The sequence below is a fragment of the Colobus angolensis genome, unplaced genomic scaffold, assembly GCF_000951035.1.
Source record: "Colobus angolensis palliatus isolate OR3802 unplaced genomic scaffold, Cang.pa_1.0 Scaffold52, whole genome shotgun sequence".
NCBI lineage: Eukaryota > Metazoa > Chordata > Mammalia > Primates > Cercopithecidae > Colobus > Colobus angolensis.
The window spans coordinates 10,637,568-10,658,009 of NW_012118710.1; the positions used below are offsets into that span (position 1 = coordinate 10,637,568).

The 20,442-nt window shown below is 39.1% G+C and overlaps 1 protein-coding gene and 1 long non-coding RNA gene across 4 annotated transcripts in view; both read right to left on the minus strand.

The window, feature by feature from the left end:
- Positions 1-20,442, minus strand: part of NRG1 (neuregulin 1) — a 1,122,805-nt gene that overhangs the window by 306,269 nt on the left and 796,094 nt on the right. The gene's annotated exons all lie outside the window — the stretch shown is intronic.
- On the minus strand, positions 17,224-19,238 carry LOC105525194. Its single transcript, XR_001003871.1, has 3 exons — positions 19,203-19,238; positions 18,518-18,728; positions 17,224-17,493 (listed from the first exon to the last, which is right to left on the minus strand). It is a non-coding gene; the product is annotated as an uncharacterized LOC105525194 (long non-coding RNA).

The window sequence follows — 20,442 nt, forward strand, 5'->3', positions numbered from 1 at the left end:
TCTTCTTCTTCTTCTTCTTCTTCTTCTTCTTCTTCTTCTTCTTCTTCTTCTTCTTCTTCTTCTTCTTCTTTCTTCTTCTTCTTCTTCCTCTTCCTCTTCCTCTTCTTCTTCTTCTTCTTCTTCTTCTTCTTCTTCTTCTTCTTCTTCTTCTTCTTCTTATTCTTCTTCTTCTTCTTTTCTTCCTCTTTTTTTAATTAGAAATGGGGTCTCAATATGTTGTCCAGGTTGGTCTTGAACTCCTGGCAATCCTCCCACCTCAGCCTCCTGGAGTAGCTGGGACTACTAGTGCAAGCCACCACACTTGGCTAACTCATACATCAAAGACATCATTCTGGCTGTTCTAAGGAGAATTCGTTGGAAAAGGCAAATGTAAAATTTTTAAAAAGTGTTTAAAAAACACCACTAAACTATGCAAGAGAGTATAATAGCTTAGACTAAGGAGAAGAAGTGAAGATAGGAAAAACTGAAAGGATTCCAGTGATATTTGGAATTAAAGTTTATAGGATGTGAGGATCAGAAGACAGTGAGGGAAAGAAGGGAATAACTACCAGATAGCTGGCTCAGATAATTGGGTAGATAGCATGGTGTTTATTGAGATGGGCAAGACCAGAAGAAGAGCTGGTTGGGGAAAAGCCTGAAGCTTTGTTTCATTGATGTTCAACCGGAGATGCCTACTGGACAGCCATATGCAGAGGTCAGTTGGACCTCTGAGTCTGGAGTTCAGGGAGACACAGAGGGGAACTAGAATGTTAGGTGTCATCAGTATACGTATGGTATTTAAAACCATTTGAGATAATGTAATAAATGAAGAGAATAATCCCAGGGATGCTTGGCATTTGGAAGTTAAACAGAGGAGAAAGAGTGAAGGACAATGAGAATGAGCAGCCAGTGAAATAGAAAACCAGGAGGAAGATTTACCAAAAATGCATAGTTTTGCCTACTGTAAGATCTGGTGATCCTCTCCTCCCCTTTAGCTGTATTTGGGGAAACAAATAAGCAAACACAAATTCCAGAATAATTGTAAGCCTCTTGGTAATGCTAATTATGTGAATTAGCTGAACCTCACAAAATACATTTACTTGTTTCGCGTAGATAACTGCTAGGAGAAGGGAGAGGAAGCAGTGATGTTAGGAAATGACTTCATCTGCAATGAAAGCATAAAGAGGCATGATATCTACACATGATGAAAATATCATGTCAAAATTCATAAAGCAAAACCTATAGGAAATAAAAGAAAAAAAGGCAGAAATATATTAGTTGTGGTAGACTTTAATACTCCTCTCTCAGCCCGTGACTGATTTATTGCCTTTGGAAATGTGAAACAATCAGGATAAAGTCTCTGGTTAATTTCTTCTTACAGCTCTTTGATCCATGCTTTGAGAATGAAAAGCTAAAGCTACATAGAGCCATAGAAAAATAGCCAGAACATGGATCAGTATATTAAAATACTTTCATTTATTTTATTCTTATTGTCTATATTTAAACTGTACAACATGAAGTTTTGATATGGATATACAAGTGCATAGTTAAGTGATTATCCGGATCCAATGTACTTTTAAGGTGCTCTACATGCGGCCGGGCGCGGTGACTCACGCCTGTAATACTTTGGGAGGCCTAGGTGGGTGGATCATGAGGTCAAGAGATCGACACCATCCTGGCCAACACGTCTCTACTAAAAATACGAAAATTAGTTGAGTGTGGTGGCACGTGCCTGTCGTCCCAGCTACTCGGGAGGCTGAGACAGGAGAACCACTTGAACTCGGGAGGCGGAGTTTGCAGGGAGTGGAGATCGCACCACTGCATTCTAACCTGGTGACAGAGCGAGACTCCATCTCAAAAAAAAAAAAAAAAAAGGAAAAAGAAAAAAAGAGGTGCTTTACATACTGAGGACCAAAACCTTCTATGGAGAAGAGGCATGTGAATAACCTGCTTCTATCACATTTGGTAACTATCAGCATGTATATGTACGCACTAACTAGAAACTCCATCTTCCTGGTCATTATGCCTTGTTTTGTTATGATAAAACACAACAAAACAAACAAAAACTTTCCCCAAAAAAGTCTTCTTGAAATTAAATGAAGCCTCTTAATTTGAATACCAAGTCTTGGTAACAGAGAGATTTGGGCCAATTGTCATGTAAATGACATAGAGGGACATTTCAGTTCAAAAGAAAAGATTAAAGTAGAAATATTTTCTTTTTGCTGGTCATTACTAAGAGGAATCATATTAAACTTTAAAAACATTGACTAAATAGGGATTTCTATTTCCTTTTATATTACAAGAGAGTTCTCTATTCTAGTTTCTACTGTTTGAATTGGAGAACAAAATCAGTGACGGGGTAGAAAGAATTTGCTTTCTACAAGAAGGCAAAAACAGGAGTGCTCTAGTAAAGGAACCAACTACAAATGTGAAAGCACTTTACAGAAAAGAATCAGGCCATACACGACTGGACACCATCCTTCATGTAGACTGGGATCATGTGTTTTGCTTAGGGTGTGTGGAACAGTATCTGACAAAGTAGATGTTCTCTAAGTGGCACCAGAATGAATAAATGAATGAAACTACCATGTAGGTTGAACTGTGATAGGTTTCAGTTGAAGAGAGGGACAAACTTCTAAGAGGAGGTATAATTTCTTTTTCTTTCTTTTTTCTTTTTTTGAGACAGTCTCATTCCGTCACTTAGGCTGGAGTGCAATGGCACAATCTCATCTCACTGCAACCTCTGCCTCCCGGGTTCAAGTGATTCTCCTTCCTCAACCTCTCAAGTAGCTGGGATTACAGGCACCCACCACCATGCCCAGCTAATTTTTGTATTTTTAGTAGAGATGGGGTTTCTCCATGTTGGCCAGGCTGGTCTCAAACTCCTGACCTCAGGTGATACACCCTCCTCGGCCTCCCAAAGTACTGGGATTATAGGCGTGAGCCACTGCGCCTGGCAAGGAGATCTAATTTCTTTCAGTGTCAAGTACCAATTAGGATGCACAGTTGACCCTTGAACAATATGGGCATTGTGCTGGGGGGGAGTCCAACCACCCATGAAAATCTTTATATACCTTTTGGCTCCCTCAAAACTTAGCTATTAATAACCTATTTTCAACTAGAAGGCTTACCAGCAGCATAAATAATTGATAATGCATAGTTTGTATGTTATATGTAGTCTGTACTGTATTCTTACAATAAAGTAAGCTAGATAAAGGAAACTTATAGAGAAAATCATAAGGAAGAGAAAAGATATTTACTAATAACTAAATGGAAGCCAATCCCCGTAAAGGTCTTTATCCTGGTCGTCTTCAGATTGAGTAGGGCACGGAGGAGGGGTTGGTCTTGGTGTCTCATGAGTGACAGAGGTGGGAGAATATCTGTGTATAGGTGGACCAGAACTTTTCAAATCTGTGTTGTTCAAGGGTCAGCTGTCTACTGGTCTCAGGTCCTTTTTAAAAATAAGATCACATCACTTGTGAAAGAGAACACAAGCAAACAGGAGGGCTAATTATCAAGACTAAAGGTCAGAAAATATTATGAGATTTTTGTGAAAAGGAAGGGTATAAAATGTACTGTTTTTCACTTAAAGAATTTCTTTTCTTGTTATGAAGATGAAAATTCAGTTGTGCATACATGGGAAATAATTCTAAAATTAAATAACTTGGGTCTACGAATAAAAGATTGTTTGAACAGTTTTTCCTCTAAGGGCTGACAGCCAATGAAACAATCAGTAAAAAGAACAGCATCAGTCATAAATAGATTTCCCTCAGGAGATCAAGCAGGCAGATCACGTGAAGTCACGAGTTTCAGACCATCGTGGCCACCATGGTGAAAACCCATCTCTACTAAAAATCCAAAACATTAGCCAGGTATGGTGTTGTGCGCCTGTAGTCCCAGCTACTCAGAGGCTGAGGCACGAGAATTGCTTGAACCTGGGGTGGAGGTTGCAGTGAGCTGAGATCATTCCACTGTACTCCAGCCTGGGTGACAGAGAGAGACTGTCTCAAACTAAGTAAATAAATAGGTTTCCCTATTCTGTAGTGATGCGATCTTTGAAGAGGTTTAAAAAAAACATGTTGCAATTCTGTTGATTGAGTTCCTCAGCTCTGATTATCAGTCTCATTTGATCATTAACCTAATTGGTATCCAAATCAAGGAAAACTATTCAGTGATTGCTTCTTGATTTTTTTAAAAAAAATTTTGACTGGTGAGTGCAACAACTTATTTATCTTGTATCTTAAGCTGTGCCTGCTATACTGTTGTTTTGATTCAACTTGGAAATATAATTTACTAATAAAAACACTGAATTAGCAGTAATGGGTCAAATTGGGCTGTGATGAAATTCACAGAACTCAGAAAATCGAGGGTTCATCAGGGATTTGATTCCATGAAAGACAATTTGGAATTACTCTATTGTAACTTCAGACATAGAGAAGCTCTTGATATAGTACACATCCTTTATTTATAGGTATAAAAAGGAAGGTCTAGTATTGAATGTGCACTATTTGGCAGGTGTTATGCTGGTAGGATCATGCATGGTACCTCATTTCATTCCCACAGAAAACTGGGATTCATAAAGCAAAGTGATTTTCCTCTGGCCAATGATGCTATATAAGTAGGCTAATTCAGGAGCCAAATTTGTTTTTCTACCTTCTAATATAGTAATGGTGGCTTAACGATGGGGATATCTTCTGAGAAATGTGTCAGTAGGCAATTCCATCACTGAATGTACTTATACAAATCTAAATGGTACAGCCTACTACACACCTCAACTACATGATATAACCTATCTTTCCTAGGCTACAAACCTGTACATCAAGTCACTGTACTGAACACTAGACAATTGTAATACAAGGATAAGTATTTATACATCTAAACTTATCTAAACATAGAACATGTACATTACAAAATACAGAATAAAAGACAAAAAAAATGGTATACATGTGTGAGGCACATCCCATAAATGGAGCTTACAGGACTAGATGTTGCTCTTGTGAGTCAGTGAGTGAGTGGTGAGTGAATGTGAAGGCCTAGGCCATTAATGTGCATTACTGTAGATGGTCTAAACACTGCACACTTGGCTACACTAAATTTATAACAAAAATATTTCTTCAATAATAAATTAACCTTAGCTGGCCAGGCATAGTGGCTCAGGCCTGTAATCTCAGCACTTTGGGAGGTCAAGGTAGGAGGATCACTTGAGCTCAAAAGTTTGAGAGGAGCCTCCAAAAAAAGAAAAAAAAGGGTATGGGAAGAGGACTGGGCACAGAGTAAGATCTAGGCCAATGCCAATTCTTTTTCTCACTAGAATGGAGACATTTGACAAGTTTTTAATTGCCCTTGAATTTGGTTTTCTTCTTTCCAAAGTAGAGACCTATCTCATGGGGTTTCATCAAATAATATACGTCAAAAAAGAAAAACCTCAAAACAGTAAAGGCCATACATGAGTGGTTCTCAATCCTATTGTACCGTTTTTAGAAGTTTCTAAGGCATCTTAAATATCTTGAAATGAAGTTCATAGCTGCTAATAATGTATCTACAAAGATGATTTTAAACAATCAAAATACTACCCATCACAGAAAAGAGAAAGAAAGGAAAATAATTGGTAATACACAATAAAACACGGATCCGTAATTCCTCCACAATTCTGAAATCCAAACGGCTCAGAAATCCAAAAACATTTCACAACTTACTCGGCAGCAATCCTGATATAGGCCCACATGAAGCTGTTGTGGCCTTTAATTTTCCTGAGATATTTTTCAAGGCAGGATATGCTTTATGCATCAGAAATTAAACTCTTACCTAGGCAATTGAATATACAGGCTATCTTCTTAGAGAAAACTAAAATTTGTAAAGCCTCACATGGAAAAGATTGAGGTGGATTACATCCAATGTTTGTTTTGAAGAGCAGAGTGAGTTTCTCTGCACCACAGTCTGATGTGCAGGGATGGAAAGGCTGGGCCTGCCTGAGCTGCAGCTGACTGGGGATGGGTTGCGAGGGGGCAGCTGGATCCTAGCAGGGCTAAAAGCAACCTGGTTTCTTCAGTTATTATAAATGTTTTAGGTTGGTGTTATTTGTTTCAGGAGTTGAGTATCAACAACGATGCTCGAAATCACAAATAATTGCTGTGGAAGGACCGTCTGTTGCCTAAAATTTAACCAAACATTTTATTGCAGAAAAGCCTCTGAGCCATATGGTCCTACCCACCTCCTGAAAGACATTTATAGTTCACTCTTTCCTATAAACAGTTTAAAGTAACCATGATAAACATTCTGGAGAAAAGCTAAACTTGCATTTGCTCTTCTCCTGTTGATTATTTGCGATAATAAGAAAATGTTTACACATGCAGAGGTGAAGTTTATGTGGGAGGCCCTAATGCATACACCCCTTATACGGTGATTTACTGCTTGTTTATGTTGAGAATCAGAAATCATGAACGTGATTTTCCAAACTGACACATCATTTCAATAGCTCCTGTGTACGAGGATCTGATACGTAGATTGTCAATAAGACATTAATTTCATACAGAATATGTTAAGGAGCAAGATATATGTTGTCTCAGTTTTTTTTTTTTCTTCCAATGTTGACCACAAATTTTTTTCCTAAGGCAAAGGTGTCATGGAAAATATATTTCCAGAAGCATTTTAAATTTTCAGAGGAAGACCTAGGACTTGGGAAACCAAAGTCATGGCAAGATTGAAATGAGTTACAGGTTCAGAATCTGGTTCCAAATGTCTGGAAGTCAGTACATACACAAATTAACATAATTTTGCCAGTACTTCTTGGAATTTTCTACTTAACGAGAATAGACATCAATGGAGAGTGGCATTCTAAAATGAAAAAATAGCTTATATTCTATGCAGAACCTGGCCTACTAGCCTCTTTGTCTCAAGAAAAGATTGCTATGGGAATGATGTCTATTTGTAGTAAATGTCTTATTAAAGGGAAATTAGAAAGAATTGATAGGTAAAAGGTATTCAAATATTGTATCAGAGAAAACACTTTATTATTTCTTATTCTTACACGGTTCGAACAGTCTAAGCAAAATATGGAACACGGTACAGAGATAGATACCGTACACTCTTGGACTCACAGTAGAAGTTTACACATTAGAATATTACCCTCTGTACTTCTGTTTTTCCACCAGATCTTTTGAAACATGTAATGGCTCCTAGTTGCCAAGAAAGTGAACTCAAATCTTCTTAGTATAGCATGCAAAGGTTTTTACAGTTAAGCCCCAATTTTCTTTCTAGGATTAGCTATTTCTCACTTATTCTAGCCTCTAGCCTATGTGCTCTAGACTTTAGTGCTTCTGTACTTTTTGCTATCCTTTGGCCAATAAATTACCTTCCATGCCTCTGTACCTTTATTTATACTGTCTTCTCATCTTGGAATGCCCTTCCTCTTTTTTTTTATTTCATAACATACAACTTAGGGCCCAACTCAAATGTCAGCTCCTCCATAAAGCCTCCCCAACTCAAAGTCAGTCCAAAACACTCCCTCTTTAGTTTACATCACAATTGTAGCACCAAGCAAAGCCCACTTTTTATTACCAGTCCATTCTGTATGTGTTATCCCTCCAACTAGATTTAGAGCTTATTTAAGGCAAACATTGTCTTGTTATCATTGTAGTAGATGGTCAATTAAATGTTTATTTTTGAGAATTATTTGATTAGAAGGAAATTAGGGCTGGGCACGGTGACTCACACCTGCAATCCCAGCACTTCAGGAGGCCGAGGCAGGCAGATCACTTGAGGTCAAGAGTTCAAGACCAGCCTGGCCAACATGGTGAAACTCCGCCTCTACCAGAAAAGACAAAAAAAGTAGTGGGGCATGGTAGCACAAGCCTGTGATCCCTGCTACTTGGGAGGCTGAGGTGGGAGAATCGCTTGAACCAGGGAGGTGGAGGTTGCAGTGAGCCAACATCATACCACTGCACTCCAGCCTGAGTGACAGAGCAAGACCTTGTCTAAAAAATAGAAGGAAATGAGTGTGATGGTGAACACCTAAACTTTATCCTCCCCAAATAAACAAAATGAAACAAGGCAAACATCAGAATTATAAATTAAGGATATTAAGAAGTATTTTCCAGAGACCCTGTTCCAAAGCTAAAAGTTCAGCCAAAAAAGCTTGAGGAGGCATGGAGGATCAAGAAGCAAAGAGTTGCTATCAGTAACTTAAACAATTTGATCCTTGTCTTTGTGAAGCCAGAGCAGTTGTGTCCTTGAATTTCCTGATTTGACTGCCAGAAGAACATGAAATTTGGTGGTTGTGGCGGGGACAATAAAGACTGGTTAGAACACAAGAGTGATAAAGACAATTATTGAAGAGAGGGAAGAATCCCCCTTCCTGGGAAAAAAAGGGCATCTCTTTGTCCTTGTGCTGGGAAGGAAGGCTCTGAATTTGGGCTCCCGTTTCCTTTCTCATTGCTCTGTTTTGCCAGGAGGCAATAGTGCAAAGCAGTGCATCCAGGTTCCTGGGTAGAAATGAGTGGAGCCTAGGTCATGGTTACTAGGGCAGGAGGGAGGATAACAAGGGCTGGGCAAAAAGAATCATGTTATCAAGCAATCAGATGGCTCTGACAGTGAGATTAAAAGAGAAAGTTAGAAAAGAGATTTTTGCTGCAAAGTCAAACAGAAATTCAAATGCGCACTCCCATATTATTTCCCACAATGTTCCACTTTTGCCATGTTTGAGAAAAATTATAATTATTATCAATATATGAAATAATACTAGGAGATATCATAGTTTAAAAGGTCAAAGATCTGTATATCTATATATTCCTTTCTGTTTTTTTTTCTTTTTCTCCATTTTTGTTAAAAGGTAGTTGAGGGCAACTCCCTGGGAGAAGACTTTACAAATTTTTCTTTAAATGGTTCTGGGAAACTTCCTCTCTCCTTCTCTCACCAACTGACTTTTCTTTAGCTCAGAACACACAGGCCTGAGATTAGTGAACAAAAAAGCACTGCAACCATCCCACCCTTGCCACCATGTCTTTCCTGGCTCATAGCTTAAAATAAAGGTTTAAGAGACTCTTCTATGCTCTTTCTTGGATTCTGCCTTCATTTATTTATTATCAAATAATTTCTAGCCCAGGTGCAGTGGTTCACATCTATAATCTCAGCACTTTGGAAGGTGAAAGTAGGAGGATCAATTGATCCTAGGGGTTCGAGACCAGACTGCGCAACGTGGTGAAACTCCATCTCTACAAAAAATACAAAAAATAGCCAGGTGTGGTGGCATGCACCTGTAGTCCAAGCTATTCAGGAGGCTGAGGTGGGAGGATTGTTTGAGCCTAGGGGTTAAGGCTGCAGTGAGCTGTAATTACATCACTGCACTCCAGCCTGGGTGACAGAGTGAGACCCTGTCTCTTTTTTTTTTTTTTTTTTTGAAGAAATGAGATCTCACTGTGTCGCCCAGACTGGAGTGCAGTGGCTATTCACAGACACAACCACTGTGAACCACAGCCTGGAACTCCTGGCCTCAAGCAATGGTCTTGCCTCAGCCTCCCAAATAGCTAGCACTACAGATGCTGCTACCCCACCTGCATTTTATTTAATTCTTTATCAGCCTGCACTCACAGAGTTGTGGTGTAAATTAAAGGAGATGAAATATGTAAAATAATCTAGCATAATGTCCACTTAAAGTGCTCAATAAAATTATTCTTTTCCTGCTTAGTCCCCGAAGGCCTGAAGATTCTATCTTTGCTCTATCATAGTCACCTGCCCACTGGGTTGCCAGGTTTCCTATAGATATTATCATATCTAAAATTCAATCACAGTTCAGTTAATTTGGCTCCAATGATCTCTTCTCTTGCCAGCCCATTCCCATCCCGGAACTTTATGTGCCAGCCATTTTGAAATGCCTGCCAATCCCCAAATATCCTGTGCTCTGCCATAAATCTTCATGATTGCATAGGTTGTATCTGATGCACTGATTCCCATTTCCCTTTTGTGAATGGCACGTTTCTTCTCATACTTTAAGATTTAGCTGAATATATGCACTGTGTGTTAATAGATATGCATGAAGTTGATAGATGATTTTTTAGAAAATAAACAAAAAAGATTTAGCTAAAAAGTCCTCACTTTTTAATACCAGTATATCCAAATATGCATTGCCACAGTATATTTCCACTCTTTGCTTTTATGTGTCTTCTGTTAGACTATGAATTTTAGAACATAGCTTATTCATCTTTGATGGTGCCTACTGCGTTGCCTGGCATATAACGGGTACTCAATGAATAAATGAATGAATGAATTTTCCTATGCTCAGGTCCAACAAAGTACATTGTAAATGGTTATATTGTTTTTTAAATCTGAAAGAAGACTTACACCTGAAATAAATGGAGCAACAGCAATTTTGGAGTTGTTTTTGTTGTTGTTGTTGTTATTTTTTTGCTTTTTTTTTTTTTTTGGCTGAAGAGACAACCACAGTCCCCACTAAGCCTGACACACTTCAGTTCTATCAACAACTGATTTCACTATTTTTAAAATATATATTATTATTATTATTTGAGACAGGGTCTTGCTCTGTTGCCCAGGTTAGAGTATTGTGGCACACTCATGTTCATTGCAGCCCTAACCTCCTAGGCTCAAGCGATTCTCCCATCTCAGCCTCCTGAGTATCTGGGACTGCAGGCATGCACCAGCATGCCCAGCTAAGTTTTGTATTTTTTTGTAGAGATGGGGTTTTACGATGTTGCCCAGGCTGGTCTCAAACTCCTGAGCTCACGCAGTTTTCCCACCTCAGCCTCTCCAAGTGTTGGGATTAGAGGTGTGAACCATCATGCCGGGCTGATGGCTTTGGACAATTTTAAACACCGCTTTCCTCCATACTCTTTTTTCAACTTGTTATTCAGAGACTCACCTCTCAATTCTCCTCACATCCTTCCTAAACACACACACACACACACACACACACACTCACACATACACACACACTTCAGAGGATTTTCTCAAGATAATTCAACATGATGATGACCTTTAAGAAGAAACTAGAGCAGAGTAAACAATGAGCACTTTGAAGAAACATTTTGTTGTCAGCTTATATTTGGGATGAAGGCAGTGGCAGAGGGGAACCCTGGGGGAGTCAGGAGGTGCGGAGGAACCTCTACCATAAAAGCTACAACCCACCTCCCTCCCATTGTTTACACAGAAAAAAAAATAGCTAATTGACGTAGGATGTGGGTGAGCTTGGTTTTCATCTCAATCCTGTTTTGCCTCATCTTGCGGTTACCTTAGGAGCACATCAGGGCCAACCATTTCCAGTGCTTTAGGGGGTAAAAAGAAATAAAATAAAACAACTCAGAGACTTTGGATCCTCCTCCCAGACTCCGGCCAGCTAAAAGAGCAATTCCAATCCCCAGGAGCTATGATTAAGTAAAAATTATGAAAATGTCAAATTCAAGATCTTGAGAGATTACACTAATTTAAGCCCTCGATATTTTATTCCTATTGATAAAATAACCTGGTTAGAAATCCTCCTGGCACCAGAATCTCTAGCAAATAGCATTAAACATTAGTCATTGGCAAAAGAAGTCTTGAGTAGGGAATTTTCAAGTCCTTTTGGTGGTTTACGTTGTTTTCTGTCCATGTGGGTACACCTACGTCAGTTGGTGATAAAAAATAAACGCATTTCCTTAGCTTAGATTTAGATGATATTAAAAGTAACAATGATTTAACAATTGCTTCTAAGGTGTTGCATATAATATTTTGTTCATGTTAAAATTTAGTGGAGGCTCAAACTGAAGTGAAAATATATAACTAAGCTAGCTTAGGAAAGTCAGAGTAATATGCTCTGATGAATTACCTAAACTTTAAAATAATGTTTGACTACAGTTAATGATTACCTATAAAAATGTTAACCCCTAAGATTAACACTTTGGAAAAAGTTATCACAAGGTGTTATAGTAAGAAAGTAATCCTTCCTTTTACCATACAATCCATTATAGAACAACTACTGCCTTACACATTATTATTTTTTTTTTTTGACACAGGGTCTGGCTTTGTCACCCAGGCTGGGGTGCAGCCTTGACCTCCCTAGTTCAAGCGATCCTCCCACCTCAGCCCTTCAAATAGCTGTAACTACAGGCAGGCACCACCATGCTAGGCTAATTTTAAAAAATATTTTTTGTAGAGATGGGGTCTCACTGTGTTGCCCATGCTGGCCTCAAACTCTTGGACTGAAGCAATGCTCCCTCCTCAACTTCCCAAAATGCTGGGATTAGAGGTGGGAGCCACTGCACCCATGTTTTTTTTCAGTTTCCTTTAAGCAAAAATTAAAAATTGCTGACTAAGAGAATATAATAGAATCAAACATGTCTCTTACTCTTCTAGTACGCTGATGTCCCAAGATTATCAATTTCCTCTTTATGTAACTACATATGATGTAAATGTTTCCCACGGTGATTAGCTTCATTGTTATTTTGCAGAAGCGTTTCAGAGGGACTTGCTATATCATTGAAAAACCAAGAGGAGGATGAGACAACCTTATTAAAAGTATTTCAGGGCCGGGCACGGTGGCTTATGCCTGTAATCCCAGCACTTTGGGAGGCCGATGCGGGTGGATCACGAGATCAGGAGTTCAGATGAACCTGGCCAACAAAGTGAAACCCCATCTCTACTAAAAATACAAAAAAAATTAACCAGGTGTAGTGGTGGGTGCCTATAATCCCAGCTACGTGGGAGACTGAGGCAAGGAGAATCACTTGAACCTGGGAGGTGGAGGTTGCAGTGAGCTGAGAGTGAGCCACTGCACTCCAGCCCACACGACAGAGTGAGACTCTGTCTCAAAAAATAAAAATAAAAAAAATAAAAGTATTTTAGTTTTTTGAGCGCTAAATGTCCTTGGATATGAATTAAGAAAAACATACCATATTTTTCCCCATGGCTATCTTACTAAATAGTGCTGAGGTTTACATTGTCTCACCTTCCTTCCTGACCTTAACCTTCTCCCAGGAGTGTGGAGAAGCTTTGCATGGAAATGAGAACCCTCTTAAGCCTTTTACTCATTTTTCTCCTCGACTCTAGTAATGCAAGAAGAAATACAAATAAGATATTCAAGAGGGTGACCCCAAAGTTTTGATCTGCATTGCTGCTGCCAATATAAATACTCCTGTCTATAGGAAATCAATCTTCTTTTTTTTTTTTTTTTTGAGACAGAGTCGCACTCTGTCACCCAGGTTGGAGTGCAGCGGCTCAGTCTTGGCTCACTGCAATCTCCATCTCTCTGGTTCAAGCAATTCTTGTGCCTTAGTCTCCCAAGTAGCTGGGATTACAGGCATGTGTCACCACGCCCGGCTAATTTTTGTATTTTTAGTAGAGACAGGGTTTCACCATGTTGGCCAGGCTGGTCTCGAACTCCTGGTCTCAAGTGATCTTCCTGCCTTGGCCTCCCAAAGTGATGGGATTACAAGCATGAGCATCATGCCCAGTCAGGAAATTAGTCTTTCTATAAACTCTTAGACCTCCCAGAAGATGTGCCTTCTGAATCTATGCAAATCCACAAGCATAATGAAAAAATAAGTAAATCACTCGGCTGCTTTTGAATAGGTATCATACCCATGTTAGGAAAACAGAGACAGGTTTTTGTGACACAAAGCTGCCGTTGAATGAAATGCCATTTCAGATTGGATTTGGTCTGTGGCAATTTTGATTTCAAGGTTTTGTGTGACACAAATAGTGCTCTATATGTGTCATGAGCTCCAGAGATAGTTGTTAAAGCTGCTTTAAATAAACTGAGGTGTAGTCCAGAATTCAACAAATTAGTCCATTTATTTGAGATTTTGTTTCCTTTCAAGCCCTTATTCTGGGGATATAAGAATAAAAATGTTTGGCTTGTTAACCATATAGAAGGAAAACTGCTAGTACCAAAGACCAAAGCAGACTTCTCAGTGAACATCCCCACTCCACAGCCACAGCTTCTTCTCATGTACAACAAAGCCAACTCTTCTCTCCTGTCTAGTGATCTTCAGGTGCTTAGAGCCAAATTTTAGGCAATTAGTAATCCGTATGAAACACCCTTACTTCTGATAAATCCTGGGGTGGTTCGTGAATATCAATTATGCCTTCCTTACTTAATCTTAATAGATGACAATTCTGGCTGTCATAAGAAGAAGATAAAAATGAACCTCAGCTCTTCTAAATAGGTAAGGAATGAATTAAAGAAAAGGGAGGAGAGAAGTGAGAGAACTTAGTTGGCCAGTATCATTGTTTGTTTTTTGGTTAATGTTCATTTTGAATCAGGGCTAATATTTAGGCCTTGAACAGCACATTCAGAGCCTGTGTCACCCAGAAGGTGAAATAAGCAGTGAGGAAAATCACGTGGTTCAATAATCTCAAGAAATGAAGAAATGTACCAGCAGGATTCTTAGGGGAAATTCACTTGTGGACAGATGGTGTGCTTACCACCAGCCACTCTTGTCTTTGACTATTACAGTCAGCTCTCCATATCCATGGGTTCTGCATCCATGGATTCAACCAACCATGGATAAGAAGATATTTGGAAAAAACATAAAACTAACGTAAATTTGAAAATACAATATAACAATACTTTCCATAGCATTTATGTAACTCTAGGTATTATAAATAATCTAGAGATGATTTAAAGTATTCAGGGGGATATACATAGGCTGTATATAAATACTATGCCATTTTATATGAAGGACCTGAGCATCTGTGGATTTTGGTATCTGCAAGGGGTCCTGGGACCCATCTGTCATGGATACAGATGAACAACTATAGTGTGTCACTCTCAGGTGATGATCAATCTTGGTATTGCCTTTTGCAAAGCATCCCATAATGGCTACTTTCCTCCCCAAATTCTCTGCGAATCACCACTACATGTAAGGGCAGCAGCTAGGAAATACTGTTTTGTTTGATCTTGCTCTGGAGAAAAATCAATCACAGGCATTTAAAGCTATTGGGGCTCTTTGAGGTGATTCAGTCCCATCTCCTCCTCCAAAGGTAAGACAGGCAAGGCTCAAAGGGGCAAAATGACATTTTCCAAGGTGGCCTCATTTGTTAGACCTACTCTTATTTATTGCGGGGTTTGTATTCGTCAAAGGCAACTCTTCCACTTTTGACAAAATTGTGGGACTTCCCAGGAAAGAATGCTGTTCCTCATTGTGGCATTGGGGAATGGACAGAAAAATACAATTAAAATGCCTGGAATTACCAAAATACGGGTTCCCCCTTTGGGAAATGCCTGAGTCCTATCACAATCCACTAACCAGTCAGCTGCTTTAATGATTTAGTTCATGTTAGCTTGGCTCTTCTACAAAGTATAAAAGTAGGTGATTAAAACATGTTTCATCTCTTAAGAATTGCATGCAAGCAAAATGATGCATGTATGGGAAACATAAGAAAATAGCACTGGGCTGGGCACAGTGGCTCACGCCTATAATCCCAGCACTTTGGGAGGTTGCAGTGGGAGGATTGCTTGAGCCCAGGAGTTTGAGACCAGCCTAGACAACAAAGTCTCTACAAAAAAAAAACCCAAAACAATAAAACTACAATTAACTGCATATGGAGGAGCACACCTATAGTCCCAGCTACTTGAGGGGCTGAGGCAGGAGGATCCCTTGAGCCCAGGAATTTGAGGTGGCAGTGAAATATGATAGTGCCACTGCCCTTCTGCCTGGGTGACAAAGTGAGACTCTATCTCAAGGAAAAAGAAAGAAAGAAGGAAACAAAGAAAAAGAAAGAAAGAAAGAAAAGAAAGAAAGGGAAAAGAAAGAAAAGAAAAAGAAAGAAAGAAAGAAAGAAAGAAAGAAAGAAAGAAAGAAAGAAAGAAAGAAAGAAAGAAAGAAAGAAAGAAAAGAAAGAAAGGGAAAAGAAAGAAAAGAGGAATAAGGGAAGGAAGGAAGGAAAGAAGGAAGGAAGGAGGGAAGGAGGAAGGAAGAAAGAAGGAAAGAAAGAAAAAAAGAAAGAAAGAAAGAAAAGAAAAGAAGGAAGGAAGGAAGGAAGGAGGGAGGGAAGGGAGGAAATTGTATTGCATATCTTAATCTTCAGACACTATCAAAGCATTGTGCCATTGATATTGATCCAAGACAAGAACACACAATACAGTCCATACTGTCAAAAAATCCCTAGGATTTTTCTAAAGCCATACCTTTTTTATTCTCACTTTAAGAAACTTCGTAATAGAAATGCATTCCGGAAAAGCATGATTTTCTAGTAAATGCAAGATATTTATACAAACAAAAAATAATAATAAATGCTTCTATCTAGGAAGGCTTGGTAAATAATATATAGATTGCTAATGCCTGTGGTGGGAGAAAAATATACATCAGCCCACAGAACAATAAGAACACTTACTAGAAGTTTGTGTTCGTACAGACACTTCTGGTACAAAATGGAAAACTTTGTAATATCTGCCCTTCCATTGTTTCCCCAGACATCTGGAACCATGGCTGTCTTTCTGCCTTAGCTGCCACTTGTCCTAGCATCCTTCCATGTTCAAGCTCTCTGAGTCTATTTCTTAATGAGGTTCACTTTGTTGCATCTTTTTGCATGTCAAAATCCACTTATTCCACTCTACTATTTCTTTACTTATGCTTCTAGTCCTTTGCCCGTTGTCACCAGAGGAAGTATATTACTAAGTTTACCACTTGCCTGGAATGAAAGATGTGAATGACCTGATAAACGCTCAGCCAAGTTTTATGAAGAGGCAAAAGATAAATGGAAAGGCTTGGACATTTAGCATAAAGATAGACACCCAGGCTGGGTGTGGTGCCTCATACCTATACTGCCAGCACTTTGGGAAGCCAAGGGGGGAGCACTGCTTGAGGCCAGGAAGTTAGAGAGTTTGATACCAGCCTGGGAAATCCTATCTCTACAAAAATGAAATTAAGAAAAAATTAGCTGGGCATGGTGGCACTTACTTGTACTCCTACCTACTTGGGAGGCTTGGATAGAAGAATGGATCAAGCCCAGCGGTTCAAGGTTGCAATGCGGTGAGTTATAATCATGTCACTGCACTCCAGCCTGGGTGATAGAGCAAGACCCTGACTCAAAAAAAAAAAAAAAAAGAAAAAAGACATACTTTCTGAGATACTCATAGTTGTTGTATCCAACACTTCCAACACTTCTTCCTTGGGTAGTTATTTAACTAGACTCACTTTTTCCCAAGTTTGGAATCCACCGCCTACCTTGACTAGACTAGTTTAAGGTTAGCTTGACAGTATTCTGAAAAACAGTTCATTCAATGAAGCCTGCTTTTAATGGCATGTCCTCAATACATCTATTTCTAAATCTTTATTTTTTCTTAGTCAAGCGTACACTATATAGAGTACACTATTTGTGGTACATGGTGAACTAAGACTTTTGACCCAATCACAGGCTTTATGAAATGGCATCAAAGAGCGTCTTAAATTTTTTCTGAAAATTTTTAAAAAGGGAAAACAACTGGACTTTGGAATATCTCAGAAGCCACTTGGGTTTCTCTTTCAAGACTTTCCTTCCAGGGACTTCCATTGTTCCGCACCCTGAGGGAAGCGTTTCACCTTTTCCCTGTAGTGGAAATAAGCAACAACAGAGCTGCTTTGTGAACCAGAAAATGATGAAGCCTTTCCAAATGAGGAGGATGTGGGAAGTGCCAAAGAGCCAGAGGGGCCAGGCAGGAGAAGAATGGGCCTGACTTCCTTTAGCTCATAATGAAGGTAATTCTTTGAGTCCAGACTCAGGTAAACCTGCAGAAGGAAGACAGTCTTTGAATCTATGCAGAAGAGGGTCAGTGTTTAGGTGGAGAAAAGCAAACACTCTCCTCCCTCTGGATAGCTACATCTGCCTGTGTTGCACCAGATGTGTAGCATCTGTGTGTTCTCCCAGATGGTAGTCAGATGGAAATGATGGAGAAAGAAGTCACCTTCTGTATGTTTCAGGAATAGAAAACCAGATTAATCCTTATTTGCATGACACGTTAGTGAGATAAGGTCTTTTTGATCTCTATTTCGAATGGAAAAAGAAATAACTATCATTTGTGAAGCACTGACCTTATACCAATCACTAACCTAGGAGCTTTAAAAATGCTTTGTTTTGAATTCTCACATCAATTCTGTGATACAGTTAAGATATTTTCTCACTTTTATGAGAAAATCGAGTACCAGAGTTGAAGGTCAGAATCTGGTAAAATCTAGTCTAGAACTCAAGGTCAGTAATGTCTTTTCCCTGATGCTTGGCACCCACTGTTAGCATTACATTTCTAATTTATTGTTGAAAAACCAGGTTGAGTTTTTGAATGGCCTCTGTTGGGACGCCAAAGTAAAGCTTCTCTTTGAGATCTTTGAAGAGCCTTCAAAGCAGAGAAATTGTCTAGATATTTTTGAAATTTTAAAATTATTATTATTATTTTAAAGATAGTGTCTCACTATGTCTCCCAGACTGGAGTGCAGTGGTGCAATCATAGCTCACTGCAGCCTCAAACTCCTGGGGTTGAGGGATCCTTCTGCCTCAGCCTTCAGAGTAGCTAGGACTACAGGCATGCACCACCAAACCTGGTGGCTAATTTTCAGAAATTTTGGAGATAGGGTCTCACCATGTTGCCTAGGCTGCAAACTGTCTACATATTGATATCAAAGAGTGACAGGAAGGCTTGTACGTTCCCAGATATATAAAATAATTGACTCATAGAGCTCAGTCTGTGCTTCCAGCAGCTTGGATTGTTGCTACCACGGAGATGGTACAAACAGCAAGCAGGCAGGATGACTGCCAGGACATTTGCATCTGGTTGTTCATAGAAACATAACCTAAAAAAAAAAAAAAAAAAAAAAAAAACATAACCTAAAGCATGTACCAACAAAAACTATCAGGGAAAGTGTCTAATTTCAAATCTATAACTATATTCTTAATCTCTGAGCATGAGAGCACTAAGATCTTTTTTATATATTTAATGCCAAGATCTAAAACTGAAAAGTGAGGCTACTAACTAATAAAAGAATAAGTATACGGATGAAAATTTGCCAAATTTGCCTGAATTTAACTGTGATTAATCAGTGTGCTTTTCAGAGTATGAGAAGAAAAGATCTTTTCTAATGAATACACAATTCTAAGTCGAATTCTGTTTCTCAGTTTTTTGCTTTGTGAAAACCTTCAATTTAAAACCAGCATAGCTGTGTTCAGACAAGTCTGAATATACGTAATATCTTCATGTAATCTCAATGAGAGAAATACTCAGCCCTTCGTTTTAATTAACAATAACATATAATACAAAGATGGCATACATGTTGGTGAACTACTGCCTTTCATTCTCTGTCCAGATGGTTCATTGAGTCACAGTCTTGATGAGTTTGTGATATCATAATTCATCACCATGGAAACAACTATGATGAACTTTTATCCTGTGGACACTTAGTCATCAATAAGTTTGATTGATGACTCTCTGCTATCTTCAGCCAAATCAAGTTCACCTACACCTTCACAAATTAAAAACTGTTCTCCATAGTATATAGCATGATGATCAAAAATAATGAGTTTTTAAAAAATAATCTAATTAAAGACACAGAAACAATCATTCATAATCCTGCCATTATACAAATCACTTCTTGGCTGGGTATATTGGCTCACACCTGTAATCCCAGCATTTTGGGAGGCCGAGGTGGGCGGATCACTTGAGCCCAGGAGTTCAAGACTAGCTAGGGAAACAAAACATAGTGAGACTCCATATCTACCAAAAGAAAAAAGAAAAGAAAATTCGCCAGGTAATATGGTTTGACTCTGTGTCCACATCCAAATCTCATCTACAATTGTAGTCTCCACATGGCAGGGGAGGTGCCTGGCGGGAGACGACTGAATCATGGGAGCGGACTTCCCCCTTCCTGTTCTCATGACAGTGAGCTCCCATGAGATCCGATGGTTTAAACGTGTATGACAGTTCCCCTCTCACTCTTTCTCTCTCCTGCCACCTTGTAAGAGGTGTCTTGCTTCCCCTTTGCCTTCCGCTATGATTGTAAGTTTCCTGAGGGCTCCCCAGCCCAGAGGAAATGTGAATCAATTAAACCTGTTTTCTTACTAAATTACCCAGGCTCAGGTAGTTCTTTATAGCAGTGTGAAAATAAACTAATATACCAGGTGCGGTGGGGTGCACCTGTGGTCCCACCTAATGGAGGGGTTGAGGTGGGAGGATGAGGATTGCTTGAGCCCAGGAGATCAAGGCTTCAGTGAGCCATGATCACACCATTGTGCTCCAGCCTGGGCCATAGAGTGTGACCCTGCCTCAAAAAAAAAAAAAAAAAATCACTTCTTCGATTTTTAGTAGTTAATTATAATTTTTGCTCTAGGGTAGATTTAATTTTTATATAATTATAAAATCAAGACATAATGTTAATATTAAACAGTTTTCTGTAGTGCTATTTACCTACTATGACATTTTGTTAAGTTCTGATGTATCTTGAAAATAGCCTGTAATGTCCAAAGAAATAGCATCTGGTTTGCAAAATAGGATTTGGGGAGCAAAGGTCGAGA